General features: G+C 38.8%; 1 long non-coding RNA gene and 1 pseudogene across 1 annotated transcript in view; one reads left to right on the top strand and one right to left on the bottom strand.

Moving 5' to 3' along the window:
- Positions 1-22,633, top strand: part of LOC139042733 (uncharacterized) — a 51,820-nt gene that overhangs the window by 11,495 nt on the left and 17,692 nt on the right. Inside the window, exon 2 of the long non-coding RNA XR_011499799.1 lies at positions 806-963. This is a non-coding gene — a long non-coding RNA (uncharacterized lncRNA). The remainder of the gene's footprint in view (positions 1-805; positions 964-22,633) is intronic.
- Positions 2,972-3,198, bottom strand: LOC123282345 (SNRPN upstream reading frame protein-like; annotated as a pseudogene).

The raw sequence follows: 22,633 nt of genomic DNA, 5'->3' as shown, positions 1-22,633 counted from the left end.
TTCTCATCTGTAAAATGGGGATAACAAGAGCACCTATTTTATAGGGCTGTTGTGAGAGTTAATACATCTAAAGTGGTTAACTACAGTGCCTGGCACATAGTGTGTACTCGATAAATGTTAGCTATCAATAATCATATTTAGGAGGGAGATGAGTGCTCGGTCAGAACTTCAGATCTTGTGGAAAATTCCTTGGGAGCGATTTTGGTGGCCTATATTTTAGCACATATTCTGCCTGCTTCATGAGGTGGGCCTTAGTGGTTCTCTCTGCACGGTGGTACAATACAGAAAGACCAATGAGAGAATGTGAGTCCTTCTACACAGTCGGAAGTAAAGCTCTTTAATAGGCAAGTATTCTCACCAAGGACGTCCCTGAGAACTAACTCACTCATTAATTTCCTAAAACCCTTGTGTCTTGTGAGAAGTTTTAAAAAAATGCCTTTGCCTTTTCTCCCCAGCTTCTCTCAAGTGATGACTGTTGTCCTTCATCGGCCAAGGCTACGCATTTTGACATACCTTATCAGACAAAATGGTGTTGCTGTGCTTGTCCTTATACATCTTAATGACTGGTATCAAAAATCCCAGGAAAAATGTATTATGGCACAATGTAATGTGCTGAAAGTCATTTTTCTTTTTCATAGGGATCATTTCAGTTATAGAAAGTGTGCTTTTTAAATATATTAAAAGAAATTCAGACAAGTTTTTAAATCCTGTTATCTCTGTAATGACTTAGTTTCTAGACAAAATTGGCATCCTTTTAAAAACTTGAATTTTTTTCTTCAGCTCCTTTCCTTTTTCATAAATGTAGCCTAGAAGATAAATCTGTTGTATGAAGCCCCAGACTGAAGGCAAAAAGAAACTACAGGAAGGAGGTCACATAGTTTCATATGATAAAGCCAAGATAAGAGAGACATCAAATCACTCACGTCTCTTTGCCACTGATGTTTGAACTTGCCAGTGTAGAAGGTAATAATGCACACTTCTATCTTTCTAATAACTTCCTATCTTCCTAATAACTGCCTGTTTAATGGAGCTTTAGTTGTCTGCTTATGCTGGTCCAATTCTATTCTTTTCTTTTTAAACTTTCCTAGTTTTTGCTTTCTGCGTTTTTTACAGTCAATTTTACACATTCATTATTTTCTTTTTTAAAAAATGTTTGATTGAACGTTATGTTAGTTTTATGTTTCCTCCCCTCCCTTCCCAAACTCAGACACCAGCCCCTTTGAAGTTTCTTGAGTGACCACATATGGCCAGAGTGATTTCTGTCGAGAGCTTAAAAGCACCATGCATAAATCATCCCCTATTTTCTTCCCACTCCCTTTCAATTCAAAGTGTATGCTCTCTCGGCAACTCAGAGTGATGCATTTCAACAGAGCACACTTTATAAAATGGCTGTTAGACCACTTAGATTTTATACGGAATCATGTCTTAAAAATTGGCCAACCCTAGGTACTTCAGAAGGAAGGTTATATAAAGCATGGTCCAAGTAATGTCATTGTAGTACGTCATGGAGTTAACTTCATGGTATTATTATCTTCAACTAAATGTTTCCATCCGTCCTGTTCCTCAGACCATTTTCAATTATAAACTGCAAGGTAAAATTGTAATTAAGTTCCATCAATAAGCGTTGATTAAGCACATCTCAGCTCTTTAAACATACTGCAAACATACTGGAATACTGAGAATATGCATTTTCTTCCTTGATTTCTCTTCCTGTTATTGCCTTTCCGTGTATCTTTGTGATTTATAATCTCTGAGTTATTGAGCTTCTGAATGTGGCTACTGAAATAACTACAATGTTCGGCTAAATTGAGAGAAAATCGAACTTTTTTCCAAATTGATTTTCTGAAACAAATGGCCAAGGGCAAAATTTGAAACTTAAGCAAAATCTCATGTATTTCTAAACAATTTATTCTTTGCAAGTACAGAATAACTAATCACTTTAAAACTAAGAAGTATAAAAATTAGTCACTGCATAATAGGTACAATTGATTCTCCTTATTTGAAGATTCCATATTTGCGAATTTGCCCCCCTCCTAAAATTTATTTGTAAATTGTAACACAAAATCAACACTCACTGTACATTTTCTGTCATTTGCAGACATGTGCACATTTTCTGTCATTTGTAGATGTGCACATTTTCTGTCATTTGTAGACGTGCGCAGTAGTGACAAATTTGAGTCACTGAGTGTAGGTTCCCAGTTGAAGTCAAATAAGGCACCACTTGGCCTTTTTGTTTGAGCTCTCATACTATAAACAAGTGTCCTTTTTGCTGTCTATTTGGTGCTACATTTTCTATGCTTTTTGTTGGTGATTTTGCTGTTTTAAATGGCCCTCAAGCATAGTGCTGAATTGCTGTTCAGTTTCCCTAAGCTCAAAAAGGCTGTGATGTGACTTGTAAAGAAAATACATGTGTTAGAGCTGTTGGCTATGAGTCCAATGATAATGAATCAACAAAATAATATATTAAATAAGGTACATTTAAACAGAAGCACACATAAAGCAAGGTTATATGGTGATTGACTGATGGAAATGTGGTGACCAGGGGCCCACAGGAACCTAACCCTACATTTCCCTTAGGAGCACTGGTTCAAAACTTTATAAAACATAACTACTGCAAATAATAAGAATCAATTGTATTTTAAACCCAGGTTTAGTTAGAACTTCCAAGAAATCAGCTATATAAATAAATTAATAAAGTATCTTTCTATGCCAAGATCTCTGGGTCATAGGCCCTTGGACTTTTCCATAAAAGGAGTACTGAAATTAGGTCGATTTATTTTGATGAAGATAATTCCTTGTTTTCAGACAATAAAGATGCCTGTGATTAGTAAATACATCTCTAACAATGCTTAAAGAGAACATTTGAAGATTCTTAGTTACTTCTTTTGTTCCATGAGTAATAGCTTTATGACATTGTCAGCTGATCCAAATACATCGATACATTGTCAGCTGATGTTCCTCTTTGAATTGCTCACCTTGATGTCCCTGTACTGCCCGAACCACATCTTGGTGTCTCAGCTAAGAATGCCTGTCTCAGTTCTACCTGGAAATCCACCACAGGTACTTGCTGCCGCTGAGATGGCTTTGGGTACAGCTGACACTCCTGGTCTCAGTGAGGCTGTCATACGTTGGACTTGGACTTCCATCTCTGGTGGTTCATAGTCATCTCAGGTGTAAGCAGTCCCTGGCCTGCTCCATCGAGCCAGCGGCTGCTCCTCAGATCAGAGCCTCAGGCATCTCCAGCGGCCGCTCAGCTCTCCTTAGTTATCTTATAAAGAGTAACACAGCAACAGTGAATATATGTGATTAGGTTACCAAAATAATTGTTGCCAAACCTTATAACCCCAAAGAGTGAAACAATTTTTTAAAAGTCAGGCAGCAAAGAGATCTTCCTCTTTGTCTATTTTCTGAAATGCGTATAAGCTACTGCGTGAGATAAATGAGGCCAAATGAAAACATAGCTAGATGTGATTTTGTTGTGGTGGTGTGTTTGGTTGTTGTTGGTCCTCCTTGGAAGCCAATTCTATTTCTTGGGGTAGGAAATGTCTTAGGTACAACTCATTGCTAAATAATAAAATGAATACTCTTTTGCTTTGAAACAATTTATTCTGACTAGCATCTCAATTCCTTCAGCACCAGATTTACAATCTATGCAAGTCTACGATTCCTTTGACAAGTGACTTGGGTTACAAGCAAACAAAGCAACTCCGTTGGCAGTTGAAGGGCAGTGACACACCCTGAGTGAGAAGGGCTGTGAAAAGAACAACCCGACTACTTCGATCCTTCTATAGGCAGAGCACCATCAGTGTTGATTAATGTGAGATTTATTGACAGGTTATGAACCAAGGAGCCAAGAGGGTAGCCAGCTGGTCACTGCCTAATGTTTAAATTGCGGCACCTAATGATTTTCCCTCTCCTCCGGCACATTTCCTGTATTCCCATTTTAAGTCACAGCTGTAATACACTTTCTACGAGTAACCTTCACCTACTCTTCAACCATCAGAAAAGCTGCTTATTTGGCACCAAATCTAGGTTTTTTTCCCTAAATTTTTCTTGGCTTTAATTCTTCCCATTATGCCTTTTAAATAATAGATATAATTAGTGGTTCCATAAGGCTTAATATTTAAAGCACTTTGACAGTTGTTAAAAAGACAGTCTTTACCACATCCATGAAAGGTAGGCCAGTGCTGTTCTGTGATCTACCCCAGGCACCTTCCTGTCAAAAATAAAAACTTTATAAACTCCTTTTAATGAAGGACCATATTTTGTATATCCTCCACTGACGAGGGTGTAAGTCCTGAGGACTTAATCCGTGTTGAACGGTTACTGGGACATGTGCTAAGGTGCAGCTGAGCATATGCTACTTCCAACAAGGCACTGGATCTTCTTTTATTAAGCTTGTGTGTAACACATAACACATCTCCATACACACCTGGGCAATCAAAAGAAAATTGATGACTATGAGTAAGGGAAGTAAAATATACTCCCTCCTGGATTCAAAGTGATCATCTAATTGAGGCAAATTACCTTATCCAGGATTTGCTTGTAATAGAAAATGTAGCTCCTAAAAGGCTTAATGATACTGAATTGGTACCCTTTTGAACTAAATTACTTCTTCAGAGAGCAAAATGGTCTTCCTGGAAAAGGTAATTTACCTTAAACATATGAGCACTTTACCTCAAAGAAAGACTACCAATTTACTCTGGGAACTCCATTCGTTAGTTGCCCTCCGCCCCCACACGCAAAGAATTGGCCATTAAAACTATTTGTCTACTGCTGTTTATGAACTTCAAAATAGAGCTGGTGTTTTCCTCCTTAAAGCAGCCATATTGGAATGTTAACTCTCTGAGGACAGGGATCCGCTCTCAGTGGGAGATTTAGAGTGTGGAAATTAAAATAGTATGCTTCTAGAAGGTTTGACATTTCATGAGAGGAAATTTCTTCATCGCTGTGCCTCTAGCAAGAAGGAAGTGAAAATGACAGATAATCCTTCATAGGTAAGGCCTATTCGTGGGAATGGCCCACTCCTGCTCGTTGAGTTCATTGTCTGACGCCTTAAAAAGCAGCAATAGTCCAGATTCAGATAATCCCCTGGGTTAGCCTTCTCTAAAACAGTTTTTATAAACGCTAATGAAGAGCCTCCCTTGATTTCACATATTTTGTATGGTAGACCAACGCTGTGCCCCAACCGCTGTTTTAGACATGATACGTTTTCTACAAACATTCTCAAATACTCTTAGGCTGTGGATTTACTATTTGGACATTATTTTTTTCTTGAACTTTAATGTGGCACTTCTGCATATTTTTAATGAGCCGTCCCCAAATCTTCTTGTTACTGTGGTTGTTTTCACTGTTGTTCTTCAGAAATGGAAGGGGCAAGGGCCAGAGAGAGGTAAATAGCATCTATATTTATTTCTTCACAATTCAATATCTACAAGTATTCCATTCCCATCTGTGGTATTCATTCCAAATTTGTCCAGGTTAGGCCTTGCTTTTTGTCTCTCTACCATATCTCCAACCTGGCAAGTCTTTGTTCTTTGTAGCGTTTGTAACTTAAAAAAAACTTAATTCGATATCAGCTATGAATATAGTTAACATCTCTCGATCATTAATAAGCACGTTAAACAAAAGGAGCCTTTTACCAGATGATGTAACACCTCCCTGAAATCTCTCCCCCTATATTGTTGATATCTGAGACTATTCTGACATCATCCTATATTTTCAAGCCACCTGATATTGTTCAAATGAACTTTATTTCCTCGGCACTAACAGATGATTCACTGGTAATCATTCCTTTGTCAGACCTTTACAACCTGGTGTTTACCACATTCTGGTTTCTTTGGGCTGCCGATGTCAAAGCTTCTCTCCTTTTCCACCTCCCAACACACTCAACAGAGACAGGCCTTCCTCATACCCCCACCCCCCCCGACCCCACACACTTCACAATGAGCTTCAGTTCAGAGCGCCGCATTTAATTTATGACCAATGGGTTTCTGTTTGTTTCAGTGAGCCCATACATTATTAACTGTAATTTTTGCCATAGTTGAATGCATTTTTTTACTTTGAGGGCCACTATTTTGTAATTGTGTAACTATAGCCCACATTTACCCCCAAAAAGCAGAATTTACCTTTTTCTCCTTTTCGACCTTGTAAATTTTCAAGAAGGCCTGCTAGGTAACAAAACTTGATTTCATTGTACATCAGGCACATTTGCCTTCTCCACTGGATTGTATATTTGAAATGGTCGGGCAATGCAAAAATCTACCACACACGTGTTTAATTCATTGACTGACCTTTTAAAATGTAGATTTCGTCATTAAACTAACAGTAATGCAAACCTTTAGATATACAGTACAACAATATTTAGACCTATAATAACTCTACACAGGGAGCCATGGTTTAAAAGCACAGTTTTGGTCTTAAATTGATTTTTCTCTCTCTTTTTGCTTCCAAGTTCCACTCTACTTTTTGTGTATCTCTCACTCCTGAGAGATGAGGCAAATTAACTCCTTATACTTAAAGAGAGCAGGAGACTAGGAGAAAGGAACTATTTTTCCAAAATCACTTTTATTGATTGTGGATCTGAGTCACTAAACTGACTTGCTGAGGTGGGAATTGTCACAGGTTGTTCCTAGAACCCCTCCTTCCCCCACCCACTGCACTGCCTACCCTCAGCACACACCCAGGCCCTGGACATTGGACAACTTTCCTATCCTGTGTTTTACAGAGACTAATTCTAGAACTGTGACCTTCTTGAGAGTTGGGACCAGGTGAATTAATCTCTGTATCCCTAAGGCCTAGCACAAGGCCTGAGACATGTGTGGGCTCGCTGAATAAACATCCGGACAGGGATCAGTTAAATAATTCATTGAACTTTAAATTTTTCTGATGCTCTCACACTTTCCTCCGATTTTAAAACTACAGTTAAGGGTGAATAGAGGGCAAAGCCCCACAATCACACTGGCCTCAATCCCCTCAACTTTTAATCGGTCAAAACAGAAAAAGACAAAATTCTCAGAATGTTAAGAGGCACCAGTCCTGTTAGTCCTATGTTTACTACAGCATTACTATCTAAATAGAATACGCCTGCATTAACATTTCCCTTAAATTATTTGTAAAATTCCAGACTTCCACTCAATGTACTATGGTCAATAAGTTACTGAAAAACATTCTGATAAACATACTGATAACCATACTGATAACCATACTGATAACCAATTGTTTATTGATACTGGCAGAAAAATAAAGATAAATAGACACACTAAAATTTATAATCATGCCTTCTTTTAGGGGCTCTCCATTTATCAGACAGCATCAATAAATATCGCTCTACAGGTACAACAATATCCAGGCCTCATCAGAAAAAGATTTTTAAAACATCCTCACATTGACAGGAAATGACAGACACACAAAAATGAAAACTAACTTTATTAGAAAAATAATTGCAGTGAATCTCTGTAATTGGATGGCTCTAAAAATCACCATAGTTTCAATTACTCAAGGATTGTGATGGAATTTCACCTCGTGAAAATGCAAGACGTTAAGCAAATTATTTATTTCTTTTAAATGGTGGGTAACACGAATAAAAGTATTACTATGTTATTTAAATCTAATTTAAAAACATAATTTACATGATGAAAATTGCTCAACTTCTTAATCAGAGTCACTCTGGTGGAACTGCTTTAATAAAAGTTTCTTTTTTATATAGAATTTAGCTTTCCTATTAGAAAATGAATTCTTCTATCTCCAAATTACAAGTTGGCTCACACTTTTAACCTTTTCTCCCATCCTGAAGTTTGCCTGAGATGGAGCGAAGAGGGTGCCGCCTGATAACCCCATTGCCTTTAGTTTGCATTTGTGTCCCCCACAATCATCAAACTTGTATTACGCTAGTCCCAGATTTAACACCATTACCACACAGTGAGAGAGGGCCGAAAGAAAGAGGCGGAACTGAGAGTGTTCCAGGCTGTTACCCTTCCCATGGCTTCCCATTCATCAGAAGGTACCCAGCTTCCCTCAGCTTCTTCCTACAAATGAAATTCCTTCCTCATCACCAAGGAGAAGTCAGGGCAACACGAACAAGATGTGCAGCCTCAGGGAAAAGAGAGGAGATATGCAAACTAAACAGTCTTCTTGTAGATATCATTGGATCACATCCATTGTTAATACCAACCCCTGACAGGATGAAATTGCACGGATTAGCAGAATCAAGAATTATAGTTCTCCAAATCATTTTAGGTCATAAGATCAAATGGTTGAAACGTACCTTAGAGACCATTTCATCCTACCATTTTATTTTGTCAACAAGGAAACTGAGACTCAAGGAAGACAAGTGACTTGACCAAAGTCACATTCCCTGTAAATGTCTCACCTCGAACTAGAACCCAGTTCTCTTAACTTCCGGCCCGGTACTTTTTCCACATTGCCAACCTGGTTACAATGAACAAAGCAGAGTATGTCAGCGCCATCATTTCAACAGCACATTCATCCTCACCCGCTCCGGCCCCTCAAAAATCTCATTTGCATATCCATTCTCTATTCAATATATATTTACATTTGAGTGTACTTTATAATATAAAAGATTTTTCCCTAAAACTTTTATCATTTTTTTCTATTAACTACTACCAGTCTAACTTTTGCCAGCTTCACAGCCCTCTGTTCCCACATGTCACAGTCACCTGATCCATACCAGGCTATACTGTTTGACTGCCCCACAGGACTGACAGAGCTTGTAACATTCAATGCCTAGTGTCAAAATTCATAGTGACCTGTCCAAGGATATTGTTAAAAGAAATGAAAGATGATGCAGCAATTCAGTTAATTAAAAATACACTTGTAATGAGTTTGAAGGAAAAGTAAGCATTTTCAGACATGAGGACAGTAAAATATAGATGCTACAGGACTATATGCAAAACTACTTAATCTTATAAATATGTCATTTTAATTCCAGCTAATGGATATGGACACTTTAAAAAATGTAAGGGAACTGGACGTTAATTGATAAACTCTGCCTCACCAAAGTAGGGCATCGCATATAGGATCCTAGGCACTGTCTCGATTTTACATATTGTGTTAATGAGTATATAAAAGGCCTATTTAGGTTTTCATTTAGATGTTTTATTTAGGATGGAAAATTAGATTATGTATGTAATAAACTGCCATTGAATTATAATTACACATAAATCATCAAGATATGAAGTTTTAAAAAGTCTTATCAGATAATGTAAGCAGAACAGTAACAATAAATAATACAACAATGAGAAATTGTAATTGCCTTGAATTGTATATTAAATATATCAAAACTAAATGACTATATAAAACTAAGATGCTTAAATTTCTCCCTTTTTCTCCTCTATCTCTCCCCTTTTTCCTACTCTCTATCTATAATATTCACTTTATAGGGTGTCTGCCAATCCCATGACCTCATTTCCTACAGCCCCCCAACAGGAGTGGGCCCCAGCTGCTATATGCATGCCATGTAACTGATACCACCTCTCCCTTGGAGCCCAAGGGGATTGGACGTGTGGAAACATTTAACCTAAGCTGGGCTTGTTTTTCTTCTGGACCTGCCCCTAAGCCGTAGCTGATCAGATGAGGGTGAACGTTTTACCTCAAAGTGTGCCAACCAGATTCTTCTCCTAGGAATTTGGATTTATGACACAGAGAGGTGGGTCAGCCTCTGCTGTTTGTGTAAATCGAGAACATAGAAATTCAGAAGCTGCAAGGAGGCTATGTTTTTGTATTTGCTGTATTCGCTGACGCGATGAAAGCTGCTCTGGAGAGAGAGGGGTAAAAGAGAGCGAGAAGCTTGCCAGGTTCTTGACAGTTTTTCAGTCGTTGTTTCCAGTTACCCGTGAGCTTTCTACCTCAGATTTCCTTAAGATAAAGATAAATTCCCCTTTTTCACTGAAGTTAGTTTTAGCGGACTTCTGTAACTTATAACCAAACGCACTATAACTGAGACCTGTTTCCTCTTTTTCCTTTTCCTCCTCTCCTTTTCTTACAAACATGCAAACACACACATATACACCGATTTAAATTATAAGGCAAGAATGCTAGATCTCCATATACTGCGTGACTTTGAGCCCCTATCCTTTGCCACATGATACCTTTATTCTTTTCATCAGCAAGAATATTTCTTAGGGATCTATAAAAACAACAAAAAAGGAGTGTTGGGGATCACCTGTCTCAAAAAGATTTCAACACATTGTCTTATTTCCCCTCTCCTCACTAGCTTCTCTCTTAATAAGGAATCACATCTCCTGATTTAGTCTTGCTGATATTTCTAATTATTCACAGAGCGTATCTATTTATTGAAATTAATAGCATCCAGTTCCAATGTGAAGATTGAATAGATACCTTGAAGCTGTGTCTTCTTAGTTAGCTATGAGCTGCAACGTCGCCATCCATCTTGATGTTAGCAACATGTAGACAAAACATCTTAGGAATGAACCATGTGTTTCACTTTTTATTCAGCTATATAATTACAAAGATCGGAAGTGCTATGCTGTGTTATAATTTGCATGGCACGTAGACATGGTGGGGTTGGTTGGTTGGTTTTTTACTATCTCAGCAATTGATTATTAGATGACCAGATCAATATATTGTGTAGTCATCAAAGGTAGCTGAAGTGTAGGGTCAACTATGCTGTCATCTGTGAGTGCTGTTGTTGGCTTTTCCAATACTGTGGATTCAACTTTTGCTGTATTTCGTCATACACACTTTGAAGATATTAACAAAATATTATCTCAGAAGACAATTACCTTAAAATCGTGGAAAAATTAAAGCCTTTACCAAAAAAAGCTAAATAATATCAATTTTGATTTTAAAAAATATGGAGGTTCTAAAAGAGAGAGGTCAATCAATTCACGGGGACAAAAGGACTAAAAAACCTCAGTCAATATCACTATCTCTACTTCCATAGTCCATCTGGCAGCAAGGAGGTACTGAGCACCTGTGAGCAATCTACACATGTATATTGTAAGCTGCTATATATGGGACTCTGTGCTTGTTTACGTGAGAGATGCCAAACGTAAAAGATACAGTTAGAACTTGTCCAAAAGGAGTTTAGAATTGACTAAACTCTAGAAAGACATATTCAAATTAAGCCATGTGAGGAATATTTGCTAAGCGCCAAATTATTTGTAGAGATAATCAGTACAATATAAATCCTAAAAAGGGAAAAAATCATCATGGTCTCAAGTAAGCAGGAGCGACTTCTAAGTGAAGCGTGACTTAGGTCCGTCCATTCATTCAACGAATTATTATCGTGCCAAGCATTGTGTTCAACTGTAGAGTCACACCTGAAAAAATAGATAACATTGACAGAGAGGAAGATGAATAACGTTTCTAACAGAGGGAACAGCAGAAACAAAGGTACAAACAAGGGGAATATGCAGAGCATATTTTAGGGACATTGGTTAAAGTCACTGGCTTCTTATATGGGAATCGTGAAATATATTTTGAAAACTCGTGTAAAGCTAGAAATAAAGGATCTTGTAAAGCAGGCTAAGGACTTTGGACTTCACCTGTAAGGGAAGTGACAAGCCACTTGAATAGCAATAACAAGCAAAATTTAGAGCAAGAACGATGTATTATAGAGTTTTAGGGAAATAAATCTGGGGGTAAAGGGCTGATTTCAGGGTGTAGATGAAGTTGAGAATCAACACAGAGATTAATTTGGAGATCATTGCAGTAGTCTAAGTGTGAGATGATAGGGCTGGATTAGGAAGTTAGAAGGAGATAGAAACAGGAAGAAAAAAATTTGAGAGGCAAGGATTCTAGAGCTATGATTGGGTGTGAAGGAAAAGGAAGGAAGAGAAAATCAAAGGTTTCAGTGAGATTTGAGGCTTAGGTGGCTCAAAGAAACTGATGAGTCAAGAGAAGCTAGTTTTAAGGAAATTTGTGAGTTCAGTTTTAGGTACACTGAACTGGAGACAATATGGAGCCATCCAAATGGAATTATCAGCTGGATTAATAAACGATGGAGATGGTAAGGCTGAGAATATAAATTCTGAAATCATATACATAAAGTATCAGTTATTATAGAGTCCGATCCCCATGCTAGGAGACGTTGGGGGAAACAGAGACAGTAGACATAGCTCTCCCTTCTAGAGCTTTTATTCTCGGTAGCATGTTAAACGCTACCCTATGCTGTACAGTGCTATAAGAGGTTCAAGAAGAGAGAAATAAAGGTAGGCCAGAACTGAAGGCTTCTTGAATGAGGTGGCACTTGTGTCTGGACTAAAGAAAAGGCTGTAGAATACATGAGGTTTCTCAGCATACCAGTGATGTTAACAATAACCATAATTATTTTATGATTTAATTTTGATAAATCAAATAATAATAACAATAAGGTCTCTTCCCAACCAAGAAAGTGAGTCTTTCTTCATAAGCCTAGACCCTGAAGATGGTGGAAAATGAAAAGAGAATGTGGCAATTAACTTAATGAAAATTAGGCACCAGTCTGAAGTGCTGGATAGCACTTTTTCTCTCCCTTTCTTTCTGGTTTCCATGACTCTGTTTCTGAGAAAGCTCTTAGGGCCTCTCTACAGAAAAACATTTAACTCTCTTAGCTTGTGATGTGGGATAAGAAAACAAAAACACTGAGTTGCTCTAAAGGATGAAATAAGTGGCTGAATGAAATTTCCACTACTTTTAGCAAATATCTTAGAGTGTTTGCAAAGTACCACGCAGGGTTAGGAGGAGGGAGAGTCAAGGTGAGCACATATGGCAGAGACACAGCCTCTGCTCGCAGAGGAGCTTGTGATCTGGTGGCGATGACCCTCCATACACAAGACAAAGTACAGAGGATCAGAAGGGAGGTAAAGGCAATTCTGAGAGTTAGGAATCCAAGTCCCCATGATAGCGTATGGAAGGGTCACTTGTAAACCCTGTTCCAGTGGACAGGATTTAGCCAGTCCCAATTGGCAAGCCATGTAAAATTGTGTTGGGTTTATCAGTTCAAGAAAATGACTTACAAGCTGTACTCTGCATTTTGAACACAAGCATTTATTTCTAAATCAGTTGCAGATTGAAGAAAAATGTAAGTACATTGTATGTCAACTATACTTCAATTAAAAAGATGTAAATGAAGAGCTTCTTTTATTTTCTAACTTAATTTCAGGTGATGTCATGATTCAAAGCATCAGAAATAGTCTTAAAAAAAATTCTTCTTAACTCACATTTTACAACTCTAATATTTCAAACGAAGAGTTGGATGAAACTAAGAAAGAGAATTCAGTAGTTTTTTGGCTGGAAAAGCTTGGCACTCTTCCATGACTTGCCTGCTGCAAGAGCCAGAATTTGATTCAGGAGGAGCCGAAAGCTTCTCCATGCTGCTCCGGTGGCCCAGAGATTCTGGCTTCGGAAAGCACCATCTGGACCAGTGTGAACAACAAAGTCAAACCTCCCACGTGCATTTGCCTTACTGGGCCAATCAACTTCAAAGCAAGGGCACAGGCTGCCTCTTTGGCTCCATCAGTTTTCCTTCTTAGTGGTATGGATCCCTCCAAGGTACCACGGCCATCACAAAGAGAATAAGGCAGCTTTTCCATTGCCGTATGTTGCAAATAGTCCCATTGTGAGTTGCTATTTATCCCGTTTCTTGGCAGCTATAGTTACTCAGCTTCCTGGATCATCTTCTCCTCCGCGAATCAACGAGCTTTCCTTGCATATAAATCCTAACAAGTGCCTTCTTTGGCAATTCCTCATTAGAGGAGGCTTTTCCTGATTGTTTTATAAATGGGGCGCATGTGGCTGGGAGCCGAAGCTGAGCTCCACACACTGTATTGTATCCCAAATCTCGCTTATCACTTCAGTCTGTCAGTTATTTTAGTCATTCCTGCTTTTCTGTTTCACTACCCTTGACAAAATCTAAAGTTCTGAAATCATTGCAATGCATTTTGAAACCCAAAGAAGAGGTCATAAGCCTGTATAATAATCTATGCTTCCATGTTTCATATCTCCAAGAAAAGCTGAAGACCATCTCTAACGCCACTGTTGTTTTGTTTGGGCCCAAGTATTTCCACCTAAAATCAAGCTGAGAGAGGAAGACAAACTATTGATACTGTTGCCTGTCCAGTGCAATGGATGCCTGCTGATGATGTTTTCTTGTATAATAAAAATAACATTTTTTCTTTTCTATACCCCAACTTACTAGGCAAACACAAATCTATTCCCAAATAAAGCAAAGGTGGTGCTGATGATCAAAAGTGACATCAGCATGCAACCTGCTGATTTGAATCAATTTCCAAAATACCTGTGCAAACTTCTTATACCTCGATCGTTCAAGTGTGGACTAGCCCAGCTAGTTTGTCGGTCTCGCAAAATGAGATACACAGAAGTATTTTGAGGTCCTCATATTGTCAGCATTTAGGCCAGAGAAAGCTCTAAGGGGCTTTCTGCCCTCAGTTTATGAAATTGAATTTTAAAAGATAAAATAAAAAAGGCTGCCTGTTGGGTTTCTTAGTTGAGCAGATTTTCTAAAAACATGAGATTTTATTTTTAACCCTATTGAGCTGTTTGTTCTAGATTGGCCAAAAATGCTCTAGTCAGTACATAAGTGGCTTTAGCAAATAACCATGACAATTTGGGACTAATGCCAGATATAATCACTTTATAAGAATGAAGTTAATAGGAATCAACACACAGAGAAAAGTAACCCACTCTGAGTACAGGTTTGCAGATACATTACGTACATGGAAATACCCAAGGCTGGTTTAGGTCACTAGTCCAGGATGTGCCCTCAGGATTAGGAGAGAACTCCAGACGGTTGTAATCTAATCAATTGCATTGTAATTTCTCTGAAGAATGTGCCCATACTATATGGTAGCTGCCTGCATGGAGTCTGTAAAAAGGAGAATTGGATAGAAAGAAATTGCTTGTGTTAACTAACTCTGTCCAAGAAAGACAGGCAGTATATGTTGCAATAATGATAATGATAATTATGGAATCATAAACATTATCATTTATTGATGTCTAAGTGATTTAATATATGTGAGGCACGTAGAACAGTGCCTGGCGTAAGTACGTATTCACTAAGTGTAAGCTATAATTATTATGAAGCTGTAATAGTAGAATAAAGTACTCTACTAAGAAAGTTACAAACTTTAGTTTAAAACTAAAATCTAGAGCTAACTGCAACGCTATTGCTGTCCTCACCAACCTACCCCATCCCCGCCACACACCCAAATACCCGTAAAAGCTGGTCTTCCACCATCCGTCTAATTGAACAAGCCAGGACTGGCACAATCTTGGACACCACCTTCTCTTTCACTCTCCAAATCCCAACCTGCGAGTTTTCTTGATTTGATTTCATTTCGTTAATACGTCTACTACTTACTCATTTTTCTGTACCTCCAGCGTCAACACCCTGGTCCAAACCACCATTTCCCCTTCCCAGACTGTGCAAATGGCCTCGTAGCTCGTCTCTTTGTGTGCCCCCTTTTCCTCTAGCTAAGCAGATTCTCCATAGAGCAGCCAGAGTGATCTCGTCAAACTCCAAATCTGATCCCTGTCATTCTCGTTAATGGCTTTCTATTATTCTTAAACTACTACGAACTAAATTGTCACCTAGGCCTGCAAGGCCATGCTTGATCTGTCTGCTACTTACCTCTCCGACCCCAAATGGTACCACTGCCACTCTTGCTCCATATGCTTCAGCTACACTGGCTTTCTTCCAATTCATAAAAATGTATTTAAAATAAGAACTTGATCTAGAAACTTAGGGAAGTCCTCTCAGAGAAAATGAGGTTTGAGCTGAGGTGCTGGAGGATAAGTAGGTGCCAAATTGATGGTAGAGCATGGGCCAGGGGTGGAGGAGGAGAGTTGGGGGAGGGGAGAGTGAGAAGTAATTTGGAGAGGAAGAGATCATTTCAGGAGAAGGGAACAAGTGGCATGAGCAAAAGCCCTGTAGAGGAAATGAACTTGGTATGTTCCAGAAGCAGAAAGAGAGTGTGACTTAAGTGCAATGAGCAAGCAGGAGAAGAACACAAGTTGAGGCCAGAGAGGGAGGCGGAGGCCAGAGCGTGTAGAGACTGTAGACCATGATAGTGAATTTGAAAGTGATAGTGAATAGATGAACTAAATGATTAGAACTTCATTTTTGTAAACTACAATTGGGCTCTTACTTTGAATTTAAAAAGATTGTTTTAGCCAAATATAAGTTTGTGTTCTTCACTAAGTCATCAAAGAAGTCTGTTGGACCTGGCTTGGCAGATGGCAGCCAAGAGATGCCAGGGTGCTGAGAAAGGAATGTGTTGCTCGTGGGGTCTCAGGTGCACTGGCACAACTGTGCGAGACAAGAATCTTGCCCACATTGCCTCACACAAGCCAACCCTCTCCTTTTTGAATCCAACAACTATTCCTCAACAGTTGAGAGAACAGAACCAACAATCAGCTTGCCTGGATTAACCAGTTGAAAGATGCACCTTTAAATTGCTTTTGAAAAATAAATTTCACTGGGGAGCAACTTGAGAGCAAAGAGAAATAAACAAATTACATATTTGCAACTTTAGAATGATGTATTTAAATAGACACATGGGGCTGAAGATTAGCAGACTGTAAAACAGAAAAAACAAAAAGAAAAAGAATACACCTTCCAAAGCATCAAATGAAGATAAACGGACATAAAATTAGAACATTTTGATTTGTTGATTGTTAAGACTTCTCAGAAAAAGAAACAAGGATGAAGGAAAATATCTTCTTACAATATTGCCTGAAAAGCAGCCTAGCATTTTCCAAAAAGAGCTTTCTCCAAGGACTTAAGACAATTTCAAATAACTCATACATTTAATCATCAATAAAGATAGCTATGGTTTTCCATATTTTAAGAATTGAGAGACCAAGCTACTGCATTATTATGTAGCATATGCAAATCTCTCTTAACAGAATGTGAAATGGTACTGAGGTTCCTTGATATCTAATCTGCTTTAGTTCATTATCATGGAACACTCCCTGAGGGTACGGGTCCTATCCCATTGCCATTTGTACCTATTGCAGAGCATGCCACAGAGTACCTGCTCAATAAATATTCGCTAAATGGCTGAGTAAACCACTCCACCTCAGACTCAGAAGTGCCATTTGCTCTTCATTCATTGTGTGGAGTTTCTTCCAACTACCAATAGAGAGCAATATAGAACTTGCCAATATCAGTGTCTTAGAAACTGAATATATAGCAATTTGGCGGGTTGCATTGTCCCAGTTACATTTTAGAAAATAAGTTTCTTTTTAGACATCTGTTTGCTCAAAACTCTTGGGTTTTGTTAATGGTAGTATTTAAAGACAATTATTTTTAGTTGACATTTTCCATTTTAACAAGGAATCAGCAAACCATGTGTTGTTGCACTACTCTGTCTTTGCGCTCAAATAAAGTGAGGTTGTGGGCTCGGTGTCTGCTGGTGAAGTAGGTGTCTGGATTAATCTGAGCTTGGCTGTTATGTCCTTCCAAATCTTCAGTTCTACCAACCCTCCAGACAGCAGGGTAAGGGCGATCTCAATATATCCCATGCTGGAATCTACCTTATTTATGTTTGAAGAGCAGATTGCTCTAACTAACAAAAATGGTATACTCTAGTGTATCTTCTGATCTATTCATCCCTGCATGGAATTTGGATTACTGACCTATCATGCAGATGCAACTTCAGTATGTATTGACTGCCTATCAAGGTGCTGAACGTGGAGTCAGACACTTTTACACACTGCCTTCTGTAACCCTCTCAACAACTTTGTGAAATGGGTGTTATTATTCCATATCACAAATGAGTAAACTGAGATGCAAGGGAGGTATGTAAGTTGTGCATAGGCATTCAAAGGGGCATTCCAAGCTTCTGGAATTATTGTTGGCTTGGCAACTATATCATTCTTCTAAAATAAAGTTTGTTGTAGTCATTTCATATTATTACAAAAGGAGTGTATATTCATGACAGAAGTATCTTAACACGGGAACAAGAAAAAGGGAAAAGAAAAGAAAAGAATGTTTCTTTTGCAACCATAATAAAAATCATTTAGAGACAATGACTGGTAATGCCTGGCTATGTGTCTTTCAGAGATTTTTCTACATGTATTTTTAAGGGATCACACTGTGGGTAGTTTTATAATCCTTTTTGCTCAACTAACAATTATGATTGTGCTTTATGCCAATAAAAATAGACTACATCATATTTTTAATGGCTGCCTAATATTCCATCTTATGGATATACGATTAATTTATTTAATCAATCCTCTTTTTTAATACTTTTAAGCTGTGTCCAAAGTTTGGCTATAACAACTCATGCTGCAATGAACTTCATTACATCTCTGGTTTTGCCCACATCCTCATTAATTTGCTTGAGATAAATTCCTAAAGTGGAATTTCTGGCTCAAAGGGCATGCACATTTCAATGTCTTTTTGATACATGTTCATTGTGGCTCTTAATTTGAGCCTAGGGGTAAACCCCAGGCCAGTGGAGACATTTTTAAAAGAGGAAGAAATGTTGCCATGTTCCTTCTCTTTTCTTAGGATTATCCTACCCTCACTTGACTTGTCACCATTCCCCAGTCACCTCTTCTTCCAGTCATTGGCAGTCCCTGCATTCGTACTTTGCCAGTTCTTCACTTAAGACAGCCAAGAGGGCAAAGCTAGAATCTGACTTATGTCTCTATATGAATGATGACTGGTCACAGGTAGCTACAGAACCATGAGCGGGCAGATATATAATTATTAGCATTTGGTAGCTGAATGGATCTTTCTGAAATAGGAACTTCTGAGTCCAATAATTCAGCTATTTAAGATTTAATTTCATCTTCTTCCCATTTCTTTAGATTTATCTTTCTTATTATGATTCTTATTTTCCGTCACCAGTCCCTAATACATTAAAAAAATCATTAGACATGTTTTTCTTTTTACGTCTTTTTTCTTGGGAGGAAATGTATTGGCACATTGTCTACAAATACAGTTCAGGTTAAGTGATTTCATCCCCAATGTTTAAACGCAATTAGGGCTTACAACGGCCTGTGAGAATTTCAGTACCTGTGAGTAGAGGCAACCAGCATGTATTTGAAAATGAATTCATCTCTGACACGTGAAAGCAGCTTATTTGATTCTTTCACATCGCCATTAAGGGCCCGATTGCCAGGTGTCACAACCCATTTTGGCCATTTTCTTCTGTTAATGGGAAAGTCTTCCCTCTTTAGCACATTAATAAATGAATAATCCTAATGAAGGCACAGACTGTATAGCGCAAACCCAGGAACACTAGACACATTTTGATCGCTTCAGGGCAATTCTTGTTACAATAAATACTATTCAAGTACCATCTCTATAGAGAGACAAACACAGAGATGGGCAACATGCAACTGAGGGCCCCTATCAAGCTGGACTTCCTACCGCTGGTGTCTAACACAACAGGATGCTTAGCATCATCTGTTGCAGCAGGATTTCATGTGCATCCAGATCTCCTCGTCAATAGTCTGAATAGCAACTCTTTCTCACTTAAGATCATCTTATTTTTACACTGTGATAGCATATAAAAACATAAGCAATATAGAATATGGAAGCAAGATTTCTAGAAAATGCCCTTTGCAGCCTTTTCTCCCTCCCCTTTTCCAGAATCAAATCTTTATTTTGAATTCTGGTCACCTCCCTCCTGGGTGACTACAGTGGTCTCGCCATCGTCCCTATATCCAAATGCATTCCACTACAATAAATCCTGTAGCTCAAGTGATGGCACAAATACCTAATCTCTGGTATATTACTGACATACAAAAGTGAGAAATCATAAACGAAAGTGGAAAATTAAAACAGTCAAGGAGGATGGGCGTTGAATATGAAAGAGGGGGCATGATTGGAATGGGTAAGAGGGAATGAAATTTGTGCCCACCCTCACACACACAGTACCGCATCTATGCTGACAAGATGGCCCATGCTGGGCCTCTCCTTAAGAGAGAAAGACAGAGCCAAGACTTATGTAAGGAGCAGCCAGGAGAACACCCACTTTGAAGAAACAGCTTAATACTCTGAACTTTCTCCCCACCCCTGCTCTTCTCATCCATGTCTGGGGCTCAGCCCCCAGGAGGACTCAGGTAAGTTCCTCCATCTCTGTAGCCAGAGCTCCCCCTCCATGCTTTGCCACAAGAGCATGTAGTTGATGTTAGCAAAACATATAAAAGCAACCTAAATGGAAATAGCCCAGCAAATTTTCAGTGTCTCAATTGTTAGAAAAGAGACTGCACATTGACTGTTTAAGTTTCTGTTTAGAGACTTCTTTCATTCCAAGTTAAGGGAAGGAGTAGGAAGAAGATTGACTGGTTGAGGGAGTTAAGCTCTGGACTTTTCTTACAGCATTCTCAGCAGCACTTCGTACGTATCCATGTGTGTCTCCATGTGTTTTGAAGTTTAACCCTTTTCTAGAAAACACAGGGTAGCAACGAAGAGCCTGGGGTTTTAAGTCAGATAGATATGAGATTGAACTAAAGCTCTCCCATTTGTTAGCTGTTTTGGCCTATGGGAACCATTTACACCCATGAGCTTTAGTTTTCTCATCCGTGAACTATGAATCATCATGGTGCTTACTTCATAAAATTACTGTGAATTTGAAACGATATAATCCATGTATAGTATGTATTACAGTGCCTGGGCTCAAAGTAGGCAGTTAATAACTTATTGTTATTACTGCTATGGCTGCTGTTATTATTATTATTACTGTTCTTATTTTCTTAGTCACTAGATACTTAAAATATATCTCTTTTTCCAGACTCCAATGTGTTGGGAGGGCAGGTAATAAAAGTTTCCAGCTTACTAGAAGATGTATCTTACAATCAACTATTGAGGCTAGTAGGGTTGCTAATTCATTGTCCCAACACCATACATTTGGTCATGTTCTATCCTAATTTCCTAGAAATTGCTCATCCCTTGCCCAGAGCACCAGCACTCTAGAACATTCACTCATCAATTGTGTCCTGAGCACCTGGTATATACTGGGCATTGTGCTATGCCCTGGAGACATAATTGTAAGCAGGATGAACATGGTCCCTATCCTTAAGGAGTTCCCAGGTTTGGTTTTGTTTATTAGGAGGAGGGATGATGCGAATAGAGAGAGAGATGGATATGGTAAATGCTATGATAGAAATTAGTGGCAAATGCTAACAAAAGAAAGGCGTAGGACAGCCTGGGTGAAGTGACAGTGTCAGGGAAGGCTTGCTGGAGTAATTGTCTCTACACCTATGTTTTAAAGTATATATAGAAATTATGTGGACAGAGAGAGGAAGGTTATTCCAGACACATCTAGCAAAATGTACAAAGATGTGGGTTATGAAAGACCAGAGCATATAAAAAAATAGCAAATAGATCATGATGACTGAAGAACAGGAAAATGGGGGGAGGAGGAGGGAAAGTAGAATTTGAGAGGTAAGTGGGAGCCAGATCATGAAGGTCCTTAGAAGCCATTTAATGAGTTGGTTTATTATTCTGAAGAAAATAAGAAGTTGTTGAAGTGGTTTAAGCACCCTGACATCAGGGAGGAAAATGCAGTGTTAGAGGGAAAAAATTATAGATGTGTATACCAGTAAAGAGGCTGTTCTAGTGACCCAGGGGGAAACGGATGAGGCCTAAAAGTACTGGCAGTGGAGAGAATGTTCTGAATACAGTTTGGAATTAGAATCAACAAAGTGAGGTGTGTCACTTATAATTATTTCTTGTGTTTTTGTATAGTTAACAAATACTTATTGAGCACCTGTGCATTCTATTTATACAGCAATGAACAAGTCGCCGTGTCTGCGTTTACTAGGAGAAGAGATGAGACATGCGCAGTAGGTCTGAGGTATGACAGAAGCACAGGAGCCTTGGAACAAGCTCAACACTGTAGGAGTGGTGAGGGAGGCAGCATCACTTCTAGTTGTGGTGATTGGTGAAGTTAGAGAGATGCAAGGTAGAGATGTTGTCTAACTCAGTTTACACAGACTGATGCATAAACCAGAATGTCAGGATTTGAAAACTTTATTTTTTTGTTATAAGAAATATTCCAGAAGACTGAAACAATGTTTTAGTCTCTGATGAAGAAAAATATAATAAGGTAAGCTTATTATTACAAGGAGGTTGCCAGCTGAGTATGGAACCAGAATGAGGAGAATTAACTGAATTGTCTTATTAGCTAAGGTCTGAATGCTTGTGTCCCCTCCCAAAGGCATATGTTGAAAACCTAATGGCCAAGGTGATGGCATTAAGGGGTGGGGCCTTTGGGAGGTGGTTAGGTCATGAGGGCAGAGCCCTTCTAAAAGAGGCCCAGAGAGCTAATCATCCTTCCACCATGTGAGGACGCAACAAGAAGTCTGTGATCCAGAAGAGGACTTTCACCAGAACCCAGCCATGCTGGTCTGATCTCAGGCTTCCAGCCTCCAGAACCGTGAGAAATAAATTTCCGTTGTTTATAAGCCACCCAGTCTGTGGTATTTTGTTACAGCAGCCTGAATGGCCTAAGACGGTACTATCTTTAAATTTTCGGAAAGCTTCCTGAAGTAGTGAGATCCAGAAGATAAATAAGAATCAGCCACACAAACATCAAGGGAAAGAGTGTTACAGGCAGAGGAAAGAGCACGATGGAAGGCCGTGATGTGAAAAATCGCTCCATGTGGACTGAAAGAAGTCTAACGTGACCAG

Source organism: Equus asinus, chromosome X, assembly GCF_041296235.1.
Source record: "Equus asinus isolate D_3611 breed Donkey chromosome X, EquAss-T2T_v2, whole genome shotgun sequence".
NCBI classification, from domain to species: domain Eukaryota; kingdom Metazoa; phylum Chordata; class Mammalia; order Perissodactyla; family Equidae; genus Equus; species Equus asinus.
The sequence above is the reverse complement of the archived record's forward strand: the minus strand, read 5'-3'. Positions and strand labels throughout refer to the sequence as shown.